We start from the raw sequence: 19,527 nt of genomic DNA, 5'->3' as shown, positions 1-19,527 counted from the left end.
GGTTCATTTGAGTTATAAGACCCTAGGAAGGCCTCATTTCAATTTGTTGTTTTATCAAAAGTTCAAATATCATTCCGCTATACTTGATCTTTGCATTTATAAACCACGATTATTGCAAAACGTTGACTCTTTGATATCGAGTCAATTTCCTTTAGCATACATAGGTTTTGTTGCAACCGTATCCAAAATTTCTTATTAATACATAAACTCGTTTTGTTTACACCAAGTTCAATTGTTTAAACTTGCTCGTATTACGTATTCAATTCAAAATCCCATATGATGGATTGAAGCCATCATATTCAATATAGTCCCGACAAGCACTTCAATTCTCTTGAACCATAACATGCTTTCTTAGCCTTCGACTTCACTGAATTATTTCTTTGATCACGATCACTTTGTAAGTGACATTTTCACAAAAGTAAAGATTGCGCTAATCTAGGATTTAATTATTTATTTATTTATATCGAATCCGCTTTATTGATTTATTTTATAAAAGCAATCTTAACACAATTATGTGCTAAGATAATGATCCACCATTTCATGTCCTAAATTCCGTAGTCCTTACAACCAATCGAGCCTTTCGTGATATTTCTTACCTTTCATTAATCGAAAAACATTGTATAAACTTAATTGATTATATATAGAAACTTACAATATAGTATTTCTATAATTAAAATTTTTGTTAAAATCATTAAGGTAAAGAAATTATATTTTTACCTATAAAATTTTGTTTAAAGTATATTCTCATTTAAGTTTATGCATTTATTATTGGTAATTAATATTAGTTTTATTATTGGTAATAATATATTAATAGCAATAGTGTTAATATTATTTTTAAATACTAGAGTTATTATCAGGGGCATGTATTGAATAGTCTAGCCTTAGTTAGGCATGGACTGGCCACCTATGCTTAAACAAGGCAGCACTAACCAATATCCAACCATGATAATAACTATTTAATATATATAAATTGAGTCATCATACTTATTTCAATTATATTTCCTGTATATAGAAATATATATATATACTTCGTACTGAAAAGAGAAAACATATTTTCATAAAACAAATAAAGGGACGAATAAAATTATCTAAATAATCGTCTAAATATTCATAACCAAGACATGTTATAGATAAAATTTTTATCTTAATTAATATTTCACAACTACTAAATACTTATATAAATATTCTTTTATAAATATGTACATATTAAAATATCAAATGTCATGTACGCAACCCAATATTTAAGTATGCTTGATATTAGAGTAAACATTTATTATTTTACTTTTATGATTTAAAATACCCTAATCTTATACTAAACCTATTTGATTTTATAAATAATAATCATGAGTTCTACGATATTGGGTAAACCTATTTATAAAACATATATTATTCCGGATTTTGGTATTTTAAACCTATCCATATTTTATTATTCTACTTTATGATAACATAAAAAGGAAAAGGTATTTAGTAAATCAAAATATCCCCTATCTTTAATCAAACATTTTGATTAAAATCATCTGAATATAATTATGTATTAAGACAAAAATATACTAACTTTATTGTCTTTTCATGTATTCTTACAAATCACCCATCTCAGCACATTGATTTTCTCGTATCATAATTCAATATTTGCCGAATCTTTTTCATGGTTTCATTTCATTTTTAACTGGTCAATCTTAAGTCTTCCTTAGGTACCAATCAAGGTAAGTTTTCTTCTGACAAAGAATTTTACTAATTCCAAAAAGTTCTTCACATTCATTTTAAGAATCTATAGATCATATATCTTTTGGCTTAAACCCAATTACCTTGAGAAAAAAAAAAAAAAAAAAAACTATACCATTTCATCTCATTCGTTTGAACATTTCATCTTTTAAAATATCTAGATTCGCTTCCTTGAAACTCACAATTTCGAAAACGGTGAATTTATTCGGTCATCATTATTGAATTCTTCCAAATCATTACCAACGCTTTGTAGCATCCGAATAGAGTTGTAGCCTGTGTTAAACCCTATTCATGAGTCATTCGTTTGATTCGTCATTTTCTTGGTACAATTATGTACTCAGATTACAATACACTAAATCCTGTCGTCCATTACCATTTAAGTAAACAATACTGATTTTCGGATAATCATTAACAAATCATTTTCCATACTCCCATTCACGAATAAATATTTATCGAATCGGAATCTTCCTCAATTGATTAAAGTAAGTTCATTTTGAATATTAAATCCAACTGTTTCTATAAATCATTTTCATTTTTAAAATGTTCATACCCCTTAAAATATCTTTTGATTCCATTCCACGCTACATTAATCCTTTTAAGTAAAAGAAGAAACCTAACCCCAAGAAAATATCATAGTTCAAATCTCGAGGACGAGATTTTTATTAAGGTGGGGAGAATGTAACAACCCTCACTAAAAAATTAATAATTAGTATGATAATTATGCAATAAGGAAACCCTAATTAAGTTTAGTATGATTAATTAATCAGTTAATCAATATTAATTAAGCTAACAAGATTAATTAAGCTAAGTAAGGTCTATTAAAAATAGATATATATAAGGTTGTATAAGAACGTTTAATATTAATAATAAAATATATTATTTTATTTTCCTTACTCCGTTTTTAATGAAACTTAGGTTAAAACGTAGATAAAAATATGCTCGTTCTATTGACATATTCGTCGTTTTATAAAACGTTATATTTTAAAAGTTATACAAGAAAAACGAGTTAAGCAGCTGAAATAAAATAACTAAGCTAGCTAGCTAGCACGTCAAGCTAGCTAGCAAGCACGTCACTTAGTCCCACATCGACGAAATTATGTTGAGGTGCCTGCCTGCCTGCTTACTATAAATAGGAAGCTTAGGATTCATTTTTCTTTGCTCAATTCTCTTCTTCTTCTCTCTATACGTTGGTGTTCTAACCAATAATTCCTCGATCGCTATTACGATTGAGTTTCCGGGATTAATATATCCAAGGAATGCCTAAGTGCCGCCCACATTGGGTTATGCTTTATCGATCGTCGGTAACCCGATGAATGAGCCGAAGCATTGTACTTTATCGTTGTCGATAATTCGATAATGAGCCGAAGTACTATACTTTATCGTTTGTCATTTTGATAAATGAGCCGAAGTATTGCACTTAGACATTCATTAGAAATTGATCTCGGGAAATTATCGTAACTGCTGTATCGATCATTAACCCGGTTTTTATGAAATTCATTAAGGTTCGAATCTCATGACTACTGTTAAGGTTTGATTTGGGTTTTACACCAATACGTATTCTATTCTGTTAAACCACCAAAAACACTCCCAACTACACCCTTACAATCAAACAAACTATAAAATCATCAGAAGATCCAGAATAATAAAGTACATGCTTAATTATCGGGAAAAGTAGAATCAAGAAGTTTGTTAATTCAATCCTGCATGCTGATTTGTGAGTTATTCTCTTTTTATAAATTCTTTTATCACAGTTTGTGACTATTTACAATACTCCAAATTATTTTCAGAATTATAACTTACAGTGATTAAGTTTATGTGAATCACCAAATTACAGCCGGTATGTGGGGTATTGTATACATTACTTGATAATCGTCACCATTGGGGCAGCCATTGGGTGATATGACCATAATCACAGATACCATTGGACGTATGGGCCAATGGATCGAGTGGTAAAGTACTGTGGGTAGTTGGTTGATATCAGGATACATTGTAAAAGATCTTATCACTGTGAATTATAACAAATGTGTCATTTTCAGAAACTAGAATAATTCACTCAGTATTTCCCTGCTGACAAAATCCTTTTAAAAACGCGTTTCAGGTAATTACAATAGATTGGAGCAAGGATTGGATCCGACACTGAAGGACTTCAAGAAGTGGCTTATTTTCAGATTAAGAAATATTGTTTTTATTAAAAGCTACCTTTGTAAAACATGGAAATTATTCCATCTTTTTAAATAAAATCCGGTGTTTCTAAACTCTGATATTTTTCCTAACTCATGGTCCTGATGAAATTTCCGCTGCAATGTTTTTCAAAATAATCACCGGTACCACTGGACTGCTCACGACACCGATTCCGGCTAGATGGGGTCGGGGGTCGTGACACTAGCATATCATTTTCTTTTGTAAAATCATTCAAACAATTATCAATCATCATCATACAATTTCTAATTACCAAACTTGTCAAAAACAAGCATAAACCATAAACTCATGAACTTGAAGATTTATAAAAACATGTTGTAACTTACTAGCATACTTAGTAAGTCTTGTTACCTTTAAAAATGTGATTGGTTCTTTAAAAACTTTATTTTTAAAGAGTTTGTATTTTCACAACTTCTAGTCACATTTTCTGAAAATATTTCTTTGTGAAATTTTCTTGTTACACAAGTGTTTCTACACTTGTTTATCCACTAAAAATGTGTTTAGTTTATGTAAGATCCAAGTTTTAACAAAACTCATACCTTTCACTTGGTTCTTTCGAAAACCACTCATGGATCTTTAGATCGACAAGATTACAACCTACTTTGATCTTTATTTTTCAAGAAACACTCATTTAATCAAGTTCATAGTTTATGTGTGGATGATTCCATCATCCACAACATTTCTAACTTTCACATCTTGCTAGTTCATGTCTTTAAACATGATCTAGCAAGTCCATATGATGAACTATGTGATTTTAACTAACAAACAACATTCAACAAGCATAACAACACAAATATATCATGATTTCTTCATCATTATAACACTACTTCAACACTTTGTTAGTTTATGTCCAAAACTAGTTATGGTTCTTTAGAGTTCTTGAGATTTCACCATTATTTTAACTATTAACCATCAAAAATATGAAGAAGATGAAAATCTAAGAAACTTACTACTAGCACAAGGCTAGGGGAGTTCAAGAGTGTAAATGTGGTGGTTAAAAGAAAACGAGAGCGGTCCTTGAGCTTCCGAACACACCGAGCTTACTTGTAGGATCTCTAACACCTTTGAATATGTGTAGATTGCTTGAAAGAAAACTTGAAGGTGGTGGTATGGTGGTGGTTGGTTCTTGGCCGAACAAGGAGAAGAGAAGAGAGAGTTGAGTGAGTTTGTTGAGTTGTGAAGTGAGAAGCTCAAGACCTTGAGGTTACTTATATAAATCAAGTTTCATCTTTAACCACCATGTAACATGTTCTTTATCCACCAACATCAACCAATAAAATAATGAAAAGATCATGGGGGTGTCCCCACTTCCCATAACCGGTTCCCGGGGGGGGGGGGGTATGGGGTTGGTTTTCAATTGATGGTTACTAATTTAGTTAGTGATCTAGTTAAGTAACAAGTGTTTAGTTAATGGTTATGGTGTGTTATATAATATAAAGTGTGTTAGGGTGTTCGGGGACCCTAACTAGCTCAGAAAAATAAAAACAATGCGTTTGGCAATATCTTTATGTTTCGGGTAAAGTCCAGTTGTTCGGCTGGGTGTTGTCAGTTAAAGTGCTAAATTAATCTTTAAAGTGTCTTTTATAATACTTTTGGTGACACATTTAATTCCCAACACTTTGGAAAGTATCTAGGACTAATTTGCCAAGTTTTTGCACTTTACCAGCATTATTAAATGCTGAATTTTGGTTATTTAGTGCAGAATTCTGCATTTAAAGTATGTTTTAGGCACCTCCCGGCACTATAACTATCCCCTAGTGATGCAGTTTTATGGTCCTCACTTCCCTACACTCCCTACTAGTGTATTGTTCTATTTCTGGCTCATACTGGCCTCAAAAACATTGTCTGTCTAGGTGCTGGCATTGTCAGCATGTCTCTGGGTTATCCGCTCACTGTGCTAACTGTGCTTTGTGAATCAGGTTTGTCACTAATGTTTGTGTGTAATAAATAGAGTGACAGTATGAAATGTGATGCATATGTATGTATGTAACAGAAAACAGTAAGCAGTTTAATCACAGTTGTAATTTAGCACAGTCATTAATCACAAATTAATTATTAATTAAGTGTACGGGTACCTGTAAATGTGAGGGTTGTCACAAACCAATGGTTCAAGAACAAAGTTCTTTATATTAATAATCAACCAAAAACTAAGTAAACAATAAACCCTAGCTCCTAATTTATAATAAACAAACATAAATCAGGAAATTCAAATCCCAACAAAATAGGCAACTAAATAGAAACATTAAAATTCAAATAATAAAAAATAAGTTTTGATTCTTTCCAAAGAAGTCTCCCACGGGTTTGGTTCAAGATATTGGGCCGGATGATCCTGCATCATACTCCCCATCTTAAAAAAAAACTCATCCCCGAGTTTGCCTTTGGACCAAAGCCACCCGGATCATAAGGAACATCAACCCGATTCTGAATTATTATCACACTCCACCCAAAGAATTCTACTTCACGATTTGTCTAGCCTAGTTCTTGACCTGAACCACCTGGGTCGAATGGGGCATCGGGTCGTGTCTTTTGCTCAGAAGAAGGAGAAAAAGAAGGAGAAGAAGAAGAAGAAGAAGAAGAAGAAGAAGAAGAAGAAGGAGAAGAAGAAGGAGAAGAAGGAGAAGAAGAAGAAGGAGAAGAAGAAGAAGCAGGAGAAGAAGGAGAAGAAGAAGGAGGAGGAGGAGGAGGAGGAGGAGGAGAAGAAGAAGAAGAATAGCAGCCATATCGCTTCCCTATACATATATTCATCCAGCACTGTTTAGATTAATATCACCCGGTACCTCGCCACCCCTAATTACTAGCAAATGGCTAGGTGGTTGGATCTTAATGAAGATCACATACCCAACGATTGGCTCAGCATTCGGCCTCCGTCTTCAATGCAGAGGATCAACCTTAATGAACCACCAGGCGATGATGATGGTGGTGAAGATGATGGTGGTGAAGATGATGGTGAAGATGATGATGAAGATGAAGACGAAGATGATGATGAAGATGATGGTGACGAAGATGATGGTGGTGAAGGTGATGGTGAAGATGATGGTGAAGATGATGGTGAAGATGATGATGAAGATGAAGACGAAGATGATGATGAAGAAGAACAAGATTATTACACGGATGACAGCTTTTACAATGATGGTTATAAAAGCTCAAGCAAAGACTGATTCCATATCATGTAAACCCTTCATCCTTGAACTTGCTTACTTTTGGAGTTTATTACTTCTGGTTTCTCAAGTTACTTCTTTGATACATGAACAAGATGCAAGACTTAAAGGAGAGTTGAATGAGACACCTCAAGATGTAAGACTTCTGAAGCAGCTGGTGTTCAGAGTGACTAGGTCCACCTGACATCGTCTCCAGTAAGGCCTTGGGAATCATGACCAGTTTCATCCACAATATTTTATTCATTTTCCATTTTAGTTATATTTTGCTTGTTTTGTTTAATGAAGCAGTGGAATGTTTTTATTCATGCATGCAAGTAGTGGGAAGTAGTAGTGCATAGCAGTTAGTTTCCATTTTGAATTTCGTACGTATGTGTGTAAGGCTGTATATATAATTAGCCAGGACTTTATTTGAGTTCTATGAATGAAAAATATTAAAAAGAGATCTCAAGTCTTGCTTCTTCCTAATTTCTGATGCAGTTTTGCGTGCAATCAAATGGCTCAAGAACGATTGATTAATCAAAGACGATAAATTGAACCAATGGTTCAAGAACAAAGTTCTTTATATTAATAATCAACCAAAAACTAAGTAAACAATAAACCCTAGCTCCTAATTTATAATAAACAAACATAAATCAGGAAATTCAAATCCCCACAAAATAGGCAACTAAATAAAAACATTAAAATTCAAATAATAAAAAATAAGTTTTGATTCTTTCCAAAGAAGTCCCCCACGGGTTTGGTTCAAGATATTGGGCCGGATGATCCTGCATCATACTCCCCGTCTTCAAAAAAAAAAAAAAAAAACTCGTCCCCGAGTTTGCCTTTGGACCAAAGCCACCCGGATCATAAGGAACATCAACCCGATTCTGAATTATTATCACACTCCACCCAAAGAATTCTACTTCACGATTTGTCTGGCCTAGTTCTTGACCTGAACCACCTGGGTCGAATGGGGCATCGGGTCGTGTCTTGCTCATCAGAAGAAGATATTTCTTTTCATTCTTTGAAGGAATGGAAAAAACACCTACATACCAAGTAATGAAAATTATTATATTTGGAAGGAGTTACCTTCATTAGGAATGATCCATTCCATTACCACATTATAACCAAACATGTTTCTTTTTATTCCATCAGAATGATCCATTCCATTCCACCTTCCATTCCTTCATACCAAACACTACCTGAAAATGTTATGGATCATAATGTTGTTTAAATTACGTACGCCGCTGATTAAACAAAAAAAAGATTAAAATAAGGATATGTTACCTCTTAAAACGGATCAATATTGACATTTTAGATGTTTAAAAAACTTGGCATGGATGATTTCTTTGATCTAAGATGCTATAAATTTGTACAACAAAAATAAGTTAGATATGTAAAATAGAGTTTTTATAACACACACGTCAACACAAAATAATATCATTGATTTCACTAAAACATGTAATTTAAACAAGTTGGGTAACCAATGTTTATCATTGATTTCACTAAAACATGTAATTTTGAACAAGTTGGGGTCTTTTATATCTTAAAACCGGCTTAATTAACTTTTTCACCGGTATCAAAGCTAGGGGTGTAAATAAGCCTAGAGGCTCGAGAGCTACTCGTGATCGGCTCGGTTAAAAGCTCGAACGAGCCGAGCCTTAACGAGCCCAAGCTCGAGCCTGAAATAGAGCTTGTTTTGTTATCGAGCCCGAGCTCGAGCCTGAAATACAAAGCTTCTTTAGGCTCGCGAGCTTAAACGAGCCCGTGCAAAATTTTAATTTTTTTATATATAATATATTAATAATGATGATAACATTGATGAGCTGAGCTTTTGCTCGTTTAAGCGATGTTGAAGTGAGCTCGAGCCGATCTTTTAACTCGTTTAAAGTTGTTCTCAAAATAGTTCGAGCCGAGCTCGAGCTTTGGGTTTTACTCGCGAGCCGAGCTCGAGCTTAAAAAAGTAGGCTCAAACCGAGCCGAGCTCAACCTCGAGCTTCATAAAAACCTAACGAGCCGAGCTCGAGCCTGGTCGAGCTCGGGCTCGGCCCGACTCGTTTACACCGCTAACACAAATAAGGCGTTTTGAAGTTTAGAAAATTATAAATCATACACTTTATCAAAATGTCGTTGTAGTATAGTGGTAAGTATTCCCGCCTGTCACGCGGGTGACCTGGGTTCGTTCCCCAGCAATGGCGATTGGTTTTTAAGTTTTTAAGTTATATCTATTTCTATTATATATAATAAATGTGTTAATTTTTGCTGATGTGTCAGCTTCTCAGGCCACTAAATTTTGCTTTTTGGCGGGAAAATCACGTCCACTTTGTTTTTTTCATTTGGACACGGGATCCGATAGAATACGGGTCACCCGTTACCTTGAATTCGGATATGTATAAAAGGCAATACATCAGAACATTTTCTCTGTAAACCCTAAACTACAAACGCCGCTTTCATTCTTTTCATCTATCTTTGTGTTTTCTCCTCTCCATTGAAGCCGCTTCGATTATGTTTAAGGTTTCCATTTTATAATTCTTTGCCTTTCTTGACTTACAGATCTGCTATTGTTTCTTCTTGAATATGATGTTTTTATTTTGTTGAATCTGATTTCATTTTTCTTGAATCTGATTTCTGGAAGCGGACGACGGCAACGAAGTCTTCGTTATGTGTGAAGGCCGTAATCAACGTTGGTGATGGTGGTGCCGGGTGTTGACGTCACTGAACTCTAAATCACTAACAGAGACTATATTTATTCAATTGGTAAGATTAAATGGTTTTTAATTTTAATTTATGCTTTCGTTTGATATCCAATGCTATTCTCCCTTCTTATTTATGAGATTACAAGAAATCACACGCATAATTGATTTTGTAGGATGGTGGGAACTGCCGGTGAGAACGACGACGAAGACCGATGGCTGTCGTAATAGGTTACAACATGATTTATCCTGTGAATCTGTTTTAAGTGACGAAGTTTTCATCTCATTTGAATGATTTAATACTGTTTGTGTAGGTTGTGGTGGAAAGGTGGACTAAACCGATCTTCCTGAGATGGAGAAGAAGAATTATGTGTCTTTGTGAGTTTTTTCATTCAATGAATTTACTTTTTTTTGTTTAATGGTTTTATGAAGTTCTTTTTTTGCAATTCAATTTTCCCATTGATTGATTACCTCTTAAAAGTTTCGCTTTGATTCGTATTATCTTATATATTTATTTAGTTGATATATGATGGGGGAGACGGTACTTTTTTCCAATAAAATAAGAAGTCAGAGTTGAGAATTAGTCTTACTGAGGATTCAACAAAAAGTCATTTATTTGGTTTAACTACAAGCAAAGATTCTAATAAGAGGGTTAATTGTGTCTCTTTGATTTTACTTTGTAGGATGGAAGTTGGAATCTAAGTGATTACTTGGCAAATGGAGTCGACATGAAGATTGAAACACCCTGGTTTGAGGTATTTCAAACTTTTATTGACATTATGTTTTATAAACCTTAAGATGTAAATATCTTAGTTCTATTTTGTTATACCTTAAAATTCTCTCATGGGTAAATTATTCAATGATTTATTAAAAGTTTGGTGGTTAATCTCATTTTGGATGAAGATGACAGTTGACCTTTTTATAAACATATATACATATTAAAAATATATTACTAAACGATCATTATCAGGTTAATGGAATACAAGTGAACTACTGGGTCATCAATTATGTTATAAATTTTTTGTATGTTGTGCTGAATAGCTAGGTGTTCACACACGGGCCAAACTTGCGAAAGAAAACTGGAAAAAAATACAACTATTAGAGTGCTAAAATGTTGCAGAAATAAACTATTTCAAATCCAGTGTTGGATTGTTATTATGTTGACATCAAGTTTCAGGTTTTATAAAAGTAGTTCAAGGATTAATTCTCTTACTTTTATCATTAGAAGGAGGTATTATTCTTAAACAGGTTGCTGATGCTATGGCCCACATAATGCACAATAAAAGATTAATCTAAACATTTTATTTGTATATGATTGCACTGACACTTGGATTTACTTAAATGAAAAGAAGAGGAAAAAAATAAGGCGGATTCCATGGGGATAAAATTGTATGCGTGTAATGAGTTCTCTCACACGGTTAGTTTTCCATTTGCAATTAATACTAGCTGCAGTTTCGACCCTTTTACTTATTAGTGGTTTGGGTTGCGTTCTACATCAAATGGGTTAAATAGTCAAAGAAAGTGTTTTGGAATGTTCATTCAAACGTCAATAATATACTGCTAATAAATAATTAGCGCATTATCTTTTTACTAAAAAAAATTCAAAGCTGAGCAAGAAAATGGTTGAGAATCAGCACTAGGGATGAGCATGGTACCCGTTCGGTACTAAACCGGTACCGGTACTTCTGAAAGTACCGGTACCAAAATACGGGAAAAATTGGTACCGGTACCGTATATACCGGTTTGATACGGTACCGGTATTTACTGGTGTTTTACCCGTAAATACCGCTACCTGGCACCAAATACTCATCTCTAATCAACACAACTAGCAATGGGTGATAGTTTTGTTTCTTAAAAATATAAATCAGTGGATGTGATATTGCATATATTTTAGTTTTACATTTCTTTTTATTTTTTTGTTATTTCTTTATTTACACTCACTATTTAGCTTCCTTTTTTACTTTGATATTAATTTTAATTTTGTCTTAATCTTTAATTTTGTTTTAATCCTATTATTCATTCTAAGAGTACTTTTATAAAGATGGTTACTACTTTTTAGATGTAGAAAAGTGAGTGCATTGGGTAATGGTTTGAAATGGGTTTGGGTTGAAGTGGGTCACCTTAGTCGACAAGAAAGTGTTATGGTTCAATCCATTTTGACCCTTGCTAGGAGGACATACTTTAAGCCTACGTTGTACCCAACTCGCCCATCTTGCCTCCTCCATTGTTAATGACAGTTTTTATTCGTCAGATTCTTTGATTGGCAGGTGTAAATTATTGTTTACAAGGTTCCTAAAGACGAGTTTGAGAATAACTTCCATAGTCGCTCAAGAGGAAATATGATTGGTGCAACATCCAGTAAACAAGTTTTTGTTTTGTTATTCTATGTGTTAATATATTTTTTTCACGTATAATTTTAAAGTATGTATCTACGGTTTCAGTTAAGTTGACTGGCAACAATTACTCCACCGACTCTGCGACTCCGCTTTTAAGTTCCTCATCTTCAGACATCAGGTTCGTCTTCACTGAATATGTAAATGCAGAGTATAATAGAGTTGGTACTTTTGACCTGTTTGCTTATGAACCGGTTTGTCTATGTAAGGAAGAATTTGGTGATATGTTGTGAGTTGTTTGTTTCATGATGTTCTTTGTGAGTTGTTTCCTTATAGAATTTATTATGTTGGTCCCATCTTTATGCAGAAGGTCGTAAAGACAACTACGTGTACGTCTCTGAAGCTCTCACAGCAGGAATCGTAGCAGGTGGTGTGGAATCACTAATGAGCTATCCGTTTGAGCTTTTTACGATTCGTGCACAGGTGTCAGCCGTTTCTCATGTTCCAAACTCTTCTACGAATTTGCAAAAAGCGTCTATATCAACTTCAGTTACAAAACTATTGCGTGGATATGATCCAGACGTCAAGGCACTGGACCATTCGATTGGTCTGTTGGCCACCGTAGATACTAAACGTTCGAACTTGACGAGCTCTCTGAAAGAGTACCCGTGTATATGTTTTTATATTTCATCTAACGAGGCCTAATGCATTAGTGTTACTCTTGATTCAATATTTTACTCAATAGGTATGGTTTGATTTTAATTTTAAATAGAAATGAATCAGTGTGGTGAAATTTTTTATTAATCTAATTTAAATTTTCCTACCCGGGGAATAACCTAGTTGTTTATATATCTCTCCGTTATTGTGTTGGTAAGTTGGTTATTGTTTCTGGATACCAATAAACTGTCCAACTCTTCCATGAAATGCCGCCCCGACCAATTTCTTTGATGAAAATTTTGCATACCGTCTTTCTTATTATCAGGGTTGCTTATGGAAGATGTAAAATTTACGAACACAATTGCAATATTCAAGGAGCAACCGAATTAGCTGACTGCATATATTTTAAAACATTGAATTATATAGTAGAGGGCGTTTTTATGGTAATGGTGAAACCCTGTTACTGGAAAACTCACAGCCCCCACATAAACCCTGCTAATAAATGCTGGCCTTGTAATCTTTAAAGGCAATAAGTGGAAATTGGATTCGAACCTAACAAGAGGGACTTAAGTGTTTACCATTGCCGCTCTCTTGAAGATTCCAAGGGGGTGTGTCTATGTTCATTTTATGTGATTATTGTGATGTAAGTAATTTTACACTTATGTCAGTAATCAGTTTTCTTACAATAGCTCTTTCCAAATCTGATAATTGTGATTCTGAATTGTTGGAAAATTAGGATCATAATCAGTAGTTTCTAAACACTATAAACAAGTGGTAATAATCCAACTTATACACATTCAAGCACCCCCTAATAATAAAGTATATTGATTCCATTGAACCAAGTACAATAATTAAAAAGATACACAGATCAAATTACGCTGGTATTTTTTGCAACAAAACTCAATTCTTCTTTTGTATATACCATAAAAGGATAAGGTTTGTATTTTTTTTTCCATTTTGCGTGTTGCACACCCCAAGAAACATCTTGGATGGTTGGCCACCTTTATGCCCGTTGTGTGATTGACGAGGTATGACCCGATTTACCAACATTAAACCGTTCAACATCCACTCAAAACCGTTTATTCCATAATCAAATTAAATAATAATAGAATCTCCAAAAAAATATAGAAGGTTGAGTAAATCTCTTACTTTTCGGGAAATGGTCTTTAACCCAAATACAATTCTCAAAGGAAAAACCTTTAACTATCCAACAATATAAATACAATGGGGCGATGGTTCATTGAAAAAGACAAAACCTTTAAACACCTGGCTTTGGGAAGGAGAACTCTTGTCCCATAGACGTCAGGGATTAAAAGAAATTTGTCGTTAAAAAAAACAAGGTATGTCAACAGAAAAGGTATTCAATCTCCCTCTCTCACTTTCACATACACCTTTAATCTCCATAGCACCGGAGGGTATCCACAGCATATACTTATTCACATATTGAGGGTGGTCATAGCCCATAGGGATAACCCCATTCCTGTGGCGTTCCTAACATTGTTTCGTATTGCAGTTTCTAGGTCCAGATTTCTGTCGTCTGTCGTGGAAGATAACCAAGACCTAGATTCCCCCAAAGATCCCTACTCTCGGTACACGTTTCTTCATTGGTGTCATCCGTGGGACGGAATAAGTCAAGAACTAAGACCTAGATTCCCCGAAGATCCCTACTCCCAGTACACGTGTCATCATTGGTGCCATCCGTGGGACAAAATAAGTCAAGAACCACCGTATCTACCATAACGTATCTACCATAACGAGAAATCAAACCACCGCACCTACGGCATATGTTTTCATTTCATTCGAAGATCATGGGACACCGCCTAACCCCACTTTCACAATAGCACCGACGACTCCAGTGTAACCAGAGCTTTGAGTTATGACTTCGACGAAGAAGATGATATGGCCCCAGGATTTGAAGCAAGGCAGTCTAAGGCAACATCAAAACCCCCTCAGCAAGAGCCTTATCAGCCACAAGTGCTCCATTTACACCGGCATCAATGGCTCCAAGAGACCAACATACAACACAAGCCACAACACAGTCATTCATTGTTACACCGTCATATACGACTACGACTCCATTTACCATTATGCAACAGTCACGCTACATACCGAGATCTATCCCCATGCTGCCACTATATAAGGCAGCACTAACGACAATGCTGTCTACAACACCGCCACAAAACATTGTCATGCCAACTATGGCACCATTGACTCTAATTACTCTTGGTAACCAACTCTTTATACCTCAGTATTACCCATAAAATCCTCGTCTTCTTGTTCCACGTCATCATTATCTCCCCTTATGTAATGCAGATAATAATTTGTTGGAAATTTGGTGAATGGATATTAAATATATTTATAATTTAATGAAATTATAAATATTAATTAGAATATTCATGTGGTAAATAAAAGAGTAACTCTTGAGTATTTAATTAGTTTTATTAGAGTTTTTAAGTCTCTAATTAAGTGACTAATTAAATGAATAATTAAGTGAATCCTTTCACTAGTCTTGTTCAAATAGTAGGCTATGTGTTTTTTTTTTTGTTACAACAAGAATAGGATATTGCTTGAAACATGAAGAATACTAGAAGTAGTATGAACACTTGAACACCAACTAGAGAGATGAGTACTCTCTAATTGTTTCCACCACATGAGTTCAAACACTACAATTACCGGATGTAACCTTGGGCCAGTGAGCCATCTCCGGCAGTACAGACTGCTTCGGCTGTTGTACCCTGGGAGGCAGACGCGTCATCTTTAGTAGAGGCGCGAAATCTGTTTTAAGGGAAGCGTGTTGAACACGTGCCTCAACCAAAATCGTCAACGTTTTAGTGTGCTCTTTTTTGCAGTCAAGGAGTATTTTTCAAGACTCAAGATGATGAATACTCGAGTCTAGGATGCTATCAAGTGCGCGTGAAGCACCACCAGAGATGCGGCTTGAATCAAGATTGGTATATATAATTATATTTATATTCTTTTATTTAGTTTTTGCAACCGGTATTGTACAATGATAATTCCTACGAATAACGAGAGTCTCGTTATGATATATTTTGTAATTATATTTTACAAAAGGTGAATCTATTTCCTACAAACTTAAAACAGATTTCATGAGATTGTTGCTACAATCTTAAAACCTTATTTATAAGGATTTTGGGTTCACAAAAGGATTTATAATAAAAAAATATATTTTAAAGATTTTGATCTTGTAAATATTTTCTTTTAGGAAATATGTATGTGGTACAACTTGTTGTGTTTGGATTTCTTGAGATTGAGATACAATCTTAAATCCTATACCGTGGTACAAAACGAATGTTTTTGGTTCAACCGTTTGGTTTTTAAACGATTTTGGGAATCATTAATTTTTTCTAACTTTTGTGTTAGATCGGGTTTATTAGTGTAAACCATACGTTTTTTGTAAACGTTAAATTCTCTAACATGTGTGTTAGACCGGAATTATTGGTGTCAACCATACGTTTTTTGTAACCATTAAATTCTCAAACATGTGTGTTAGACTGGAATTATTGGTGTAAACCATATGTTTTTTGTAAACGTTAAACTCTCCTAAGTAGAGTTTTTTATTACTTTAAATAAGAGTTTTATGTTACTTGATTAGAGTTTTATGTCTCTAATTAAGTCTCTATTTAAAGTAGACTCTTCATCCACTCATGGATTGATATGAACAAATAAGTCTTATAATGATTTTTGTAATCATTCGTCTTCTAACATGTGTGTTAGAAACGTTCATGAAACGCGTTAGTTTGGAAGCAATTTTTTAATTGTTTAGTTTCTAACGTGTGGATTAGAAATGACTTATTTATTTGAACCATATATGTGTTTTTAGCAAGTCGAATTAACATTTTGTGAAAATGTTAATATTTCTAACGTGCGCGTTAGAATTTCTTTCATTTTAACATGATTGTTAAAAATGGTTAAAATACAAATGCTTTGAAATGTTTTATGTAAACATTTTATATAAGTAATTTGTTGTAGCATTGATTTTAATGCTTTGTATGATTTAGAAATAAAAGGTCATACATTGAAGTTGATGTTTGATTGACTTCAAGAATTAAATCACTATAAAGTGATAGTGTAGTTGTGTGGGATTCATCACCAACTTTAATTTGTGATTTCTAAATCAATTTGAGTGAAATTTTAATTACTAATTAAACTCTTCATATAGTGAAACTCTTGAGTAGAGTTTTAGTGGTGACATTTGATGAGTTTTATTAGAGTTTAAATATATAATTATGGAGACTCTTAACTCTTCATATGTGAAACTCTTGAGTAGAGTTTTAATGGTGACATTTGATGAGTTTTATTAGAGTTTAAATATATAATTATGGAGACTCTTAACTCTTCATATGTGAAACTCTTGAGTAGAGTTTTAATGGTAACATTTGATGAGTTTTATTAGAGTTTAAATATATAATTATTGAGACTCTTAACTCTTCATATGTGAAACTCTTGAGTAGAGTTTTAATGATGACATTTGATGACTTTTATTAGAGTTTAAGTCTATAATTATTGAGACTCTTAACTCTTAATATGGTGAAACTCTTGAGTAGAGTTTTAATGATGACATTTGATGAGTTTTATTGATGACATTTAATGCTCTAATTTGGTCATGTTTTGTATATATAAAATGACTTAAATTTTCTAACATGTGTGTTAGAAAATATGTATCACGAATACGAGGTTAGAGATTATTCATAATGAACAGAAATGTTTTATGTAAACATTTAATTGCCTATGTGAGCATTAAAGATGATGAGAAATGGTTTATTTTATAGACTATATCTTTGGAAAACGTTTTATGTAAACGTTCGATTCTATAATGTGCTTGTTATAACGTTTTTTCTTTTCTAACATGCGTGTTAGAAAATGTTATTTGGTGAAAAACAACTTGGTGTTGTTGTGAACAAATTTAATTGCTCAAGTTTACTACTTAAATGTAGTATTTGTAACAACTTGGTGTTGTTTTGAGCATAATTGTCCAAGTTTAAAGTTTAAACACGAAATGGGGGAACTTGTACTTACAAGTGCATGGAGTCTTATTGAGGGAGTACCTCAAGACATGCCATGGGACGATATTGTTGAAAAGATTTCGGTCAGATTATAAAGTGTTCAAGATAAAAGCACTTTGCTATTTGATGTCTACATATTGTCTGTGCTTTCGTTTAAATTTCAAAAGTGATTGGCACTTATGATTTAGTTTCCAATGTATTTTATTGTTTTGTGTTCAATATCTTCGGATAACACATGCAATTTTTTTACAAAGAAATAAATCACTAATGGTTGTGACGTATAAATTATTTTTGTGGAAAATAATTATAACGTCGGTTATACATTGTTTAAAATAATATGGTTTTAAACGGATAGTACATGAAAATACTTGGACATAAACAACTTGAGAGTTGTTACATTGACTAAAAGTCAAAGACGAAACATCAAATGTATAACCACATCATGAATGAGTAATGAAAGAACGTAGTGAGTGTATTGAGATGAAATACACTAACGACATTCATGTCGCATACTTCATTAGAAGTCATTGAAAAATTCACAAGCGTGAATTCTAACATATGAAAGTAAAAGTACTATATGTTATTGTACACCTTTAATAAATCTTGCGAGATTTATAAGTAGATGCGTCTACCACTTGATTATTGTTAGATCTATACGGAGATTTTACATTCATTTGGGAGAGCATCCTAAATATACATATCTCCTAATGAATAACAATAGATGTGTGCAAATCACTTATGGCAAAATTATGAATGCCATGTTGTTGAGTGTCGATCTAGTTGATTTTATCTCACACATAATAGTGAGTGTAGACAAGGAACATTCATCTTGTTGGTGATGAATGTGTTCACCAAGTGACTTGGATTAAGACTTATGTTTAAGTACTTATGAGTCAATGGTAGATTGTTGGAGATCAAAGGTAATCAAGTTATGTTCCTTAAATGAATGATGAAATTTAGCTATGTGCTATATATAATAATTTGTGAGACCTTCCTAAATATTGATGTTTTAGGATTATGAATAAGTCTCATTATTTTGTCTTAATAAGGGATGAATGTTGCAAAGTGATATTATGATATCCTTAGGGCTGTGAAGAATCAGAATGATGCATCTTCTGTTCACATGCTAAAGTATTGTAGTCTAAAGCATGCTAGACTAGTACTTGGTTAATTATGGGTCTTGACGGAGACTAATTAACTCTAAACATTCAAATGTGTATGAACACAAAAAGAATTTGTGTATGGAAAAAGTTGAGAGAGAATTTTCATTCATTATAAGGAAATGACATGTAACTTTTAAGAGTTTATTCGAAAAGCTAATGAGGAGAACTCATTGTCTAAGCTTATGCTAGATGCTAAATTAGAATTATTCTAAGTTGGTGACAAACTTATGACAATGGCATGTGTTGCTTTGGTCAGCTCGGAAGCTTGTGTAAGCTAATGCAATATGAGTTGAATCCACTGATACAATAAGGTTGGTCTTGTTCAATCATATGTGTATAAATGTCGCCATAAGTGGTGTTACGGAAATGTTGATCAAATGGCAAGAAATGTGGGGGAGGAACCATTTAAGAAACAACCATATAAGGGTATGTAGAAATGGTTCTCATTAACACATCTAAATGTTATCCAATAACACTTAAATGTAGGGGGTGTCTTGCATTTGTTTTTAGCAATAAGGATTTTGTAATCCAATCTAACATTGCAAATAGACGACTAAGTGGAGTACACAAAGGTCGTAGTGTATAATGGAGATGTGTTT

At 33.5% G+C, this 19,527-nt stretch overlaps 1 long non-coding RNA gene across 9 annotated transcripts; it reads left to right on the top strand.

Annotated features, from left to right (window-relative positions):
* Nucleotides 1-9,456: 9,456 nt before the first annotated feature.
* LOC110940862 lies at nt 9,457-12,888 on the top strand. 9 transcript variants are annotated; one of them, XR_002593605.2, is made up of 8 exons: nt 9,457-9,572; nt 9,694-9,815; nt 9,928-9,982; nt 10,066-10,129; nt 10,435-11,168; nt 12,019-12,109; nt 12,193-12,265; nt 12,452-12,888. It is a non-coding gene; the product is annotated as an uncharacterized LOC110940862 (long non-coding RNA). The 9 variants fall into 9 exon arrangements; XR_002593604.2 differs by having other exon boundaries at nt 12,003-12,097; XR_002593602.2 differs by having other exon boundaries at nt 12,003-12,109.
* The last annotated feature ends 6,639 nt before the right edge of the window (nt 12,889-19,527 follow it).

This window comes from Helianthus annuus, chromosome 5, assembly GCF_002127325.2.
Source record: "Helianthus annuus cultivar XRQ/B chromosome 5, HanXRQr2.0-SUNRISE, whole genome shotgun sequence".
NCBI lineage: Eukaryota > Viridiplantae > Streptophyta > Magnoliopsida > Asterales > Asteraceae > Helianthus > Helianthus annuus.
This window is presented reverse-complemented; position numbering and strand designations above follow the sequence as displayed.